Source organism: Epinephelus lanceolatus, chromosome 22 (assembly GCF_041903045.1).
Source record: "Epinephelus lanceolatus isolate andai-2023 chromosome 22, ASM4190304v1, whole genome shotgun sequence".
Lineage (NCBI taxonomy): Eukaryota > Metazoa > Chordata > Actinopteri > Perciformes > Serranidae > Epinephelus > Epinephelus lanceolatus.
In genome coordinates this window covers 1,164,770-1,173,568 of record NC_135755.1, presented here as the reverse complement: position 1 = coordinate 1,173,568, position 8,799 = coordinate 1,164,770, and the positions used below count along the sequence as shown (strand labels likewise).

Genomic DNA, 8,799 nt, shown 5'->3' with positions numbered 1-8,799 from the left:
GAAGCAGCGCCCTCTAGAGAGCACTTACAGTGAAGGAAACACGAAGCAGCGCCCTCTAGAGAGCACTTACAGTGAAGGAAACATGGGAAATATGAAGCAGCGCCCTCTAGAGAGCACTAACAGTGAAGGAAACACGAAGGAGCACTCTCTAGAGAGCATTTACAGTGAAGGAAACATGAAGCAGCGCCCTCTAGAGAGCACTTACAGTGAAGGAAACATGAAGCAGCGCCCTCTAGAGAGCACTGACAGTGGAGGAAACATGAAGCAGCGCCGTCTAGAGAGCACGTACAGTGAAGGAAACATGCAGCAGCGCCCTCTAGAGAGCACTTACAGTGAAGAAAACATGAAGCAAAGCAGCGCGCTCTAGAGACCACTTACAGTGAAGGAAACATGAAGCAGCGCCCTCTAGAGAGCACTTACAGTGGAGGAAACATGATGCAGCGCCCTCTAGAGAGCACTTACAGTGGAGGAAACATGAAGCAAAGCAGCACCCTCTAGAGAGCACTTACAGTGAAGGAAACATGAAGCAGCGCCCTCTAGAGAGCACTTACAGTGGAGGAAACATGAAGCAAAGCAGCACCCTCTAGAGAGCACTTACAGTGAAGGAAACATGAAGCAGCGCCCTCTAGAGAGCACTTACAGTGAAGGAAACATGAAGCAAAGCAGCGCCCTCTAGAGACCACTTACAGTGGAGGAAACATGAAGCAGCGCCCTCTAGAGAGCACTTACAGTGAAGGAAACATGAAGCAGCGCCCTCTAGAGAGCACTGACAGTGAAGGAATCATGGGAAATATGAAGCAGCGCCCTCTAGAGAGCACTTACAGTGAAGGAAACACGAGGCAGCACCCTCTAGAGAGCACTTACAGTGAAGGAAATATGAAGCAGCGCCCTCTAGAGAGCACTTACAGTGAAGGAAACACAAAGCAGCGCCCTCTAGAGAGCACTTACAGTGAAGGAAACATGGGAAATATGAAGCAGTGCCCTCTAGAGAGCACTTACAGTGAAGGAAACATGAAGCAGCGCCCTCTAGAGAGCACTTACAGTGAAGGAAACATGGGAAATATGAAGCAGCGCCCTCTAGAGAGCACTTACAGTGGAGGAAACATGAAGCAGCGCCCTCTAGAGAGCACTTACAGTGGAGGAAACATGAAGCAAAGCAGCGCCCTCTAGAGAGCACTTACAGTGGAGGAAACATGAAGCAAAGCAGCGCCCTCTAGAGAGCACTTACAGTGAAGGAAACATGAAACAGCGCCCTCTAGAGAGCACTTACAGTGAAGAAAACATGAAGCAAAACAGCACCCTCTAGAGAGCACCTACAGTGAAGGAAACATGAAGCAGCGCCCTCTAGAGAGCACTTACAGTGGAGGAAACATGAAGCAAAGCAGCACCCTCTAGAGAGCACTTACAGTGAAGGAAACATGAAGCAAAACAGCACCCTCTAGAGAGCACCTACAGTGAAGGAAACATGAAGCAGCGCCCTCTAGAGAGCACTTACAGTGGAGGAAACATGAAGCAAAGCAGCGCCCTCTAGAGAGCACTTACAGTGAAGGAAACAGGAAGCAGTGCCCTCTACAGAGCACTTACAGTGGAGGAAACATGATGCAGCACCCTCCAGAGACCACTTACAGTGAAGGAAACATGAAGCAGCGCCCTCTAGAGAGCACTGACAGTGGAGGAAACATGAAGCAGCGCCCTCTAGAGAGCACGTACAGTGAAGGAAACATGAAGCAGCGCCCTCTAGAGAGCACTTACAGTGGAGGAAACATGGGAAACATGAAGCAGCGCCCTCTAGAGAGCACTTACAGTGAAGGAAACACGAAGCAGCGCTCTCTAGAGAGCACTTACAGTGAAGGAAACACGAAGCAGCGCCCGCTAGAGAGCATGTACAGTGAAGGAAACATGAAGCAGCGCCCTCTAGAGAGCACTTACAGTGGAGGAAACATGAAGCAGCGCCGTCTAGAGAGCACGTACAATGAAGGAAACATGAAGCAGCGCCCTCTAGAGAGCATTTACAGTGAAGGAAACACGAAGCAGCGCCCTCTAGAGAGCACTTACAGTGAAGGAAACACGAAGCAGCGCCCTCTAGAGAGCACTTACAGTGAAGGAAACATGGGAAATATGAAGCAGCGCCCTCTAGAGAGCACTTACAGTGAAGGAAACACGAAGCAGCGCTCTCTAGAGAGCACTTACAGTGAAGGAAACATGAAGCAGCGCCCTCTAGAGAGCACTTACAGTGAAGGAAACATGAAGCAGCGCCCTCTAGAGAGCACTGACAGTGGAGGAAACATGAAGCAGCGCCGTCTAGAGAGCACGTACAGTGAAGGAAACATGAAGCAGCGCCCTCTAGAGAGCACTGACAGTGGAGGAAACATGATGCAGCGCCCTCTAGAGAGCACTTACAGTGAAGAAAACATGAAGCAAAGCAGCGCGCTCTAGAGACCACTTACAGTGAAGGAAACATGAAGCAGCGCCCTCTAGAGAGCACTTACAGTGGAGGAAACATGATGCAGCGCCCTCTAGAGAGCACTTACAGTGGAGGAAACATGAAGCAAAGCAGCACCCTCTAGAGAGCACTTACAGTGAAGGAAACATGAAGCAGCGCCCTCTAGAGAGCACTTACAGTGAAGGAAACATGAAGCAGCGCCCTCTAGAGAGCACTGACAGTGGAGGAAACATGAAGCAGCGCCGTCTAGAGAGCACGTACAGTGAAGGAAACATGAAGCAGCGCCCTCTAGAGAGCACTGACAGTGGAGGAAACATGATGCAGCGCCCTCTAGAGAGCACTTACAGTGAAGAAAACATGAAGCAAAGCAGCGCGCTCTAGAGACCACTTACAGTGAAGGAAACATGAAGCAGCGCCCTCTAGAGAGCACTTACAGTGGAGGAAACATGATGCAGCGCCCTCTAGAGAGCACTTACAGTGGAGGAAACATGAAGCAAAGCAGCACCCTCTAGAGAGCACTTACAGTGAAGGAAACATGAAGCAGCGCCCTCTAGAGAGCACTTACAGTGGAGGAAACATGAAGCAAAGCAGCACCCTCTAGAGAGCACTTACAGTGGAGGAAACATGAAGCAGCGCCCTCTAGAGAGCACTTACAGTGAAGGAAACATGAAGCAGCGCCCTCTAGAGAGCACTTACAGTGAAGGAAACATGAAGCGGTGCACCACAGTTTGCCTCACAGGCTACAAAGCTTTCTGCGGGCTGGTGCCCCGTCTCATGCATCTTGTGCCCTTTTTATTTTTTATTTATTTGTCACCCCTGTTCCTCAGACAGCCTGAGTCTGCCATCGCCCAGCTGGTGCGAGATGGAGAGTTAGATGTTAATCCTCATCAGTTGGAGTCTCTGGTACTATATGTTTCTAACTGATCAAATTTAATGGTCACAGTCTGCAACAGAGATGTGCTTATTGAAGATTAACAGTCACAGTTCAGTACAGCACATATGATCTGAGTGGACTTTTACATTAAACATTACTACAGTGAGATTCAGCATGGAGGAGACCATCTGAGCTGCCAACAGGTAGGCTGAAACAATGTTTTATCCTTATTTAATTTGAAAGCGACAGAGCTTTAAAGTTCTTCATTTAAAGTTAGATACCTGCAGTGCACATGAGTGAATAAGGACTGAAGGAAAACACTGCCGATAGCTCAAAGACAGAACATGTGTGTCACATGATCATATGAATCAACACTACAGGAATTGTGGCGTGGCTTACTCTAACCCAAATCAATGAAATCAGATTAATCTGAGAACTGCGTTATGGTGATATTCACTGCATCAAATCTCCTGCATGAATTGAGATGAAAATGTACATTTTCTAAACTCTAGGATGCCTCTGCTGACGGATGAATGGCCCTCTAAACGTCGAGTCAGTGCCATCGGCACGTTGGTTTTCCATTACACTGTTGCCTTTCTTTTCCTAACATGTGGTTGTAGAGGTAAAGATATCAGTGACACGCTTCCAAATCTCAAATTACTGCTGCTTACATCACAACACGTTTGCCCCAGACTGTTCTCATGTTACACAAAGATAATTTCAGTAACATTCAAGTTGAGGAGCAAATGCCACATTTAATGACCCTCCAAAACATGCAGAGCATTAGTTCCATCTTGTCCTCATCTGTTGTTGAGTTTCTGCTGCCTCCCAAAGTGCTCCACCTACAACCTCATCACGGCTCTGGTTTTAAAAAAAGCACAGAGTGAAGTCACGGCTATGATTTACAGCTAGCCACACAGCTATGAATGAGCCAACATGGAAGTAGCTAATGATGGCCAAATGAAGCCTCATGAACCACTGTCTTTATTCTCTGAAACCACTGGATGGCGCTGTCTGTTCAACAAAGGTTTGAAAGCACACTTCACTGTCAGTCATCCAGCCTTCATCTTTCAACCAAGAGCGCCATCTGGTGGAGTCAGAAAATAAAGAACGTGGTTCATGAGGCTTCATTTGGCCATCACTAGAGGTAGCTGATGCTTATACAAATCGGGGATGTGTCATTATATGCAGATGAGATCCAACTTAACATTTCAGTTACAAACAAAAAACTCAGCTCCATTATAAAATATCCTGCAACATTTATGTCCGATCACATGCACTTTAACTTGATACAGTTAGTGAGTTTCTGCGTCCTCTGAACATTGACACACCAGTTTAACCTGATTAAAAAATATATCAAATATATCAATCTGTGTCTGTCACAGTTAAGGCCATATGTTCGTGAACATTTCTTTTCAGGTCAGTCTCAGATGGTTGGTCCATCGCAGCCAATAGTGGTGACAGTTGGTGAAGACATCATGTTACCATGTCATCTGGAACCTGCTGTGGACGTCACTGACATGACTATAGAGTGGACGAGACCTGATCTGAATCCTAGATTCATCCATGTGATGCGTGATGGCGTGGAACTAGAGAAGAAAAAGCATCCGTCCTACGTAAATAGAACATCAGTGTCCATCAACAAACAGATGTGGAGACATTTCACTGAAACTCTGCAAAGTAAAACTCTCAGACAAGGGGAAATACAGATGCTTCATCCCCACACTGCACAGAGACTCTACTGCTGAGCTTGTTGTTGGTGAGTGGATAAATCATCTTGGCTTTAAACCTCAGCTGATCAGTGGAAACACATTTATCTACAGCAGGAAAGTGAGACCTGAATTTCAGTGGTAGCTGCTGATGAATGAGAGCATTTGTTTTAAACTTTTTTCTGCCTTGATTATACAAGCTGGTCTGTATTTCCCTGAAGTCGTCAAATACCGCCACTTTGGCAATGATTTTGGCGTCAGACACCAATGCCAAAAGCCACCTTTCACAGCGGTATGATAGGCAGATGGACGGAGTCACTTCAGAACACTGCAGGATGGCACCGGTCATGTTGGTATTGGGGATGCAACACTATGAGATTTCCACAGTACGATAACCATATCAGTCAGACCGAGACTTAAAGGAATGAAAACAGAGGGGCTGTTGTTGGTTGAACAAACGTTTTATTACTATAACTGGAACTTGAAACCATCTTGTTAATGGAAGTTTGTACTCATACTCGTACTTGTTATCCTCTGCTTATCCGGGTCCGAGTCGTGGGGGCAGCAGCCTCAGCAAAGAAGCCCAGACAGTTCTCTCCCCAGCCACTTCTGTCAGCTTTTTCGAAGGAGCAGTTGATATGACACACCACTGGACCTCGTCAGTCAGAAATGCTGCAGGTAACAACTTAATACAAGAGGCTGGAAAGTCTCTATAGGGTGGGCGGCAGGGGTGGTGGATGGGTCCAACAAACTCTGGACTTTTACTCAGGAAGCCACTGTTCACTTCCTGTGTGATAGTAAAGCCAAACCATTTTGTTTTTTTCTGAACCATGCTTTTGCTGATGTTTGGCTGCTGGTTGCCATGTCCCTCTCTTGTCTAAACCTTAACTTGTGTTTTTGTTGACATCCTGTCCTGGAACGTCAACAGCAGACAGTGATGGATACCTAGAGCGTTATGTGTAGGCATGAAAGTCCACTAACAAAGTGATGATATTTGATGGCCTGGGATGAGGACTTGTCAAGAATTTCAATCTAGACTTTTTAGTTGCAACTGTAATGTAAATTCTTCGTCTCTTTTATCAGGTGCAGTTTCATCACTCACCATTAGCTTAATGAGGACTGACGATGATAAAGACCTCAGAGGAGTGGATCTGCAGTGTGAGTCTGCAGGCTGATATCCAGAGCCTGAGGTGTTGTGGCTGGACGGTCAGGGAAACCTTGTCTCTGCTGGACCTCCAGAGACAGTCAGAGGTCCTGATGACCTCTATACTGTCAGCAGCAGAGTGACTGTGGAGAAGAGACACGGCAACAGCTTCACCTGTAGAGTCCAGCAGAGGAACATCAACCACACCACAGAGACAACTGTTCATCTTCCAGGTAGAAAACAAGTTTTATATTTATATGTTCACTGTTTTAATGCCAAATATTGAAGGTCAAGATGTTTGTTTTCTTTGTTTTATCATTACAGGTGATTTCCTAAATGCTGCATGCAGACCTGCTGCTCCCATCACCATCAGCTTGGCTGTGGTTTTCATGGTTATTCCTTTAGTTGTCTTTATTGTCTGGAAATGGAGACGGAAACAAAAAAGACAGTCTGTTGGAACAGGTAACAACTTTACAACACCTTCAAGAAACAACACAGACATTCCCTTGGTCATCAGGGAGAAGAGAGAAACACTGCCGATCATGTTGGAGAACATGGACATCAAGGATTTGGATGAGACAAAAGCAAAGCTTGATGCAGAGTTAAAGGCAGTGGAGGAAGAGCGTAAAGATGTGGTAGGAGCTGTTCATTTATTAATGGATCAAAAGAAGGATCTGGAGAACCAGGAACATGACCTCAGATTAGAACTGCAGGAGTTAGAGAAAAACAGGTTTGAGAACCAGTGTCAGCTTCTGTCACTGCAGAGGAAATCAGAACAGATAAATGAAGATGATACTGAACGCTCAGCAGAGAAACAGAATGAAAATCAGATTTTAGAAACCAAAATTAAACTTGATTCAGTAAAGAAGGAACTGGAGAATAAAATACGGACCACAGACACGTTTTTAAAGTCAACACTGTGTGGAATTAATATAGTAGTATGATGACAAGGAGCAGATTAATCAACAACTGGAAGAGATAGAAAAGCAGAGAGATGAAATTCAAAAGAGCCTCAGGTCAGAACATTCAGAGACATAAAGACAAACAGGATCATTCATCTCGTCATAGATCTTAAAGGCACTATGTGTAACAATTTCAGTCGTTCTTTGAGACAAATAAATTTTGCAGTCAAAAGTGTGTCCTAGCACATGTGTGTTTACCTCCGTCAGCCTATCTAAGTATGTCTGTAAGCTCCAAAATTCTCATTTACATATACATTGCGACCGGTGTCTCATCATGTAAGTGCGCCATCTTGAAAACACAGGTACGTACAGGGACATACTTGAGAAATACAGAATCGCCTTTCGCGTTTTCACTTGTCGGTTTCTGCCTGCAGGTAGAGTGACGAAAAGCAGCAGCAAGCAGGCTAGTCACAAGTGCCGGTGCATTTGAAAACAGGCAAAAAGGCAACGTGACCGGCGATTTCAAAAAACGATGGTCAACATCAGGGTAGCCTTTCCCAGGTGGAGAGAGCTGCTGAAGGAGAATCACAGCTAACAGCGGCTAACAGCTGTTAGCGACCAGCGCCGCTAACAGCGCTGCTAACAGCACTAACAGCGCTAACAGTCAACTGGCGTCGCATGTGTCTGTGTAGGAGCCTGAATGAATACTCCATGAAGTATCGGATGACATGGTTTCATCAATGGTATCATAGCTTTTTGGTACAGAGCAGCTAACGCTGTTGCAATACGCGTTTGAAACAGTGAGGTGCTAGAGTTCGCTATCCGTTTGAATGCAATATACGATCTCAACACTAGACGGGAGAAATTCCTACACAGCGCCCGTCTAAACAGAAGCAGTCAGTTTTACTGGCAGGTTATGAAACCGTGACAGAGCGCAGGAAGAGGCTGAGCATTTCTTCAACCTTTAACTCTTTAACCCTCAAGAAAGCCTCTTACCTGACAGGGACCTCTAGTGGTCATGTGATGTATGACTGTTGTCTGTCAGTGCAAATGTGAAAGTAGTGTGATGTTATTACTCAGTCACAGATCGTCTCTTTAAGCAATCGCTGTGATCATTCTGTATCGCACTATGGGAAGCACCTTCAGGCACTTGGTTATCAGGGAACCGGGGTTACCCTGGTAACCTAAAGATGTCAAAAGCAGCTTTGTCCAGACTTTTAGCCAAATTAGAGGTCTACCTACTTTAAAAGGAAATCCTATAACACCAGTCCTGCCCTCCCTCCACTGGCTTCTTGTCTGTTTAAAGATTGATCTTCGCTTGTCTGTAAACAGTCTGGGTTATGTTACGGTATCATGTTATAATCTATGGTTCTCGTTGGTGTTTGCTTCTGTATTAATCTGTTTTTGTATTCTGTGCCTGTTCCGGTCGACTGCAGCTGCTTTTAGATGTTCTTTACAAATAAAGTTTGGCTGGTGTTGACTTCCTTTCATGAGTCTTATTTTGGTTTACCCTAACCTCAGTCAGCTGGTCAGTTTGGTCCAGACCCAAATATCTCTGAAGCTGCTGGACAGACTGACATGGAAGTAAGTGCTTCTGATGATCCTCTGAACAAACTCTGAGGATTGTTTGAATTGAATTATGCCTCTCATAAGACCACATCATATCCCTGTACATCAGCAATACATAATGAGGCTCATGTAGAAGGTGCCACTAGCAAAACCTATCC

General features: G+C 45.6%; 1 pseudogene across 1 annotated transcript; it reads left to right on the top strand.

Annotated features, from left to right (window-relative positions):
* Positions 1-3,833: 3,833 nt before the first annotated feature.
* LOC144459717 (butyrophilin subfamily 3 member A2-like) lies at positions 3,834-7,254 on the top strand (annotated as a pseudogene). Its single transcript, XR_013488540.1, has 3 exons — positions 3,834-3,882; positions 4,737-5,076; positions 6,110-7,254. The product of XR_013488540.1 is annotated as a butyrophilin subfamily 3 member A2-like (transcript).
* Positions 7,255-8,799: the final 1,545 nt, after the last annotated feature.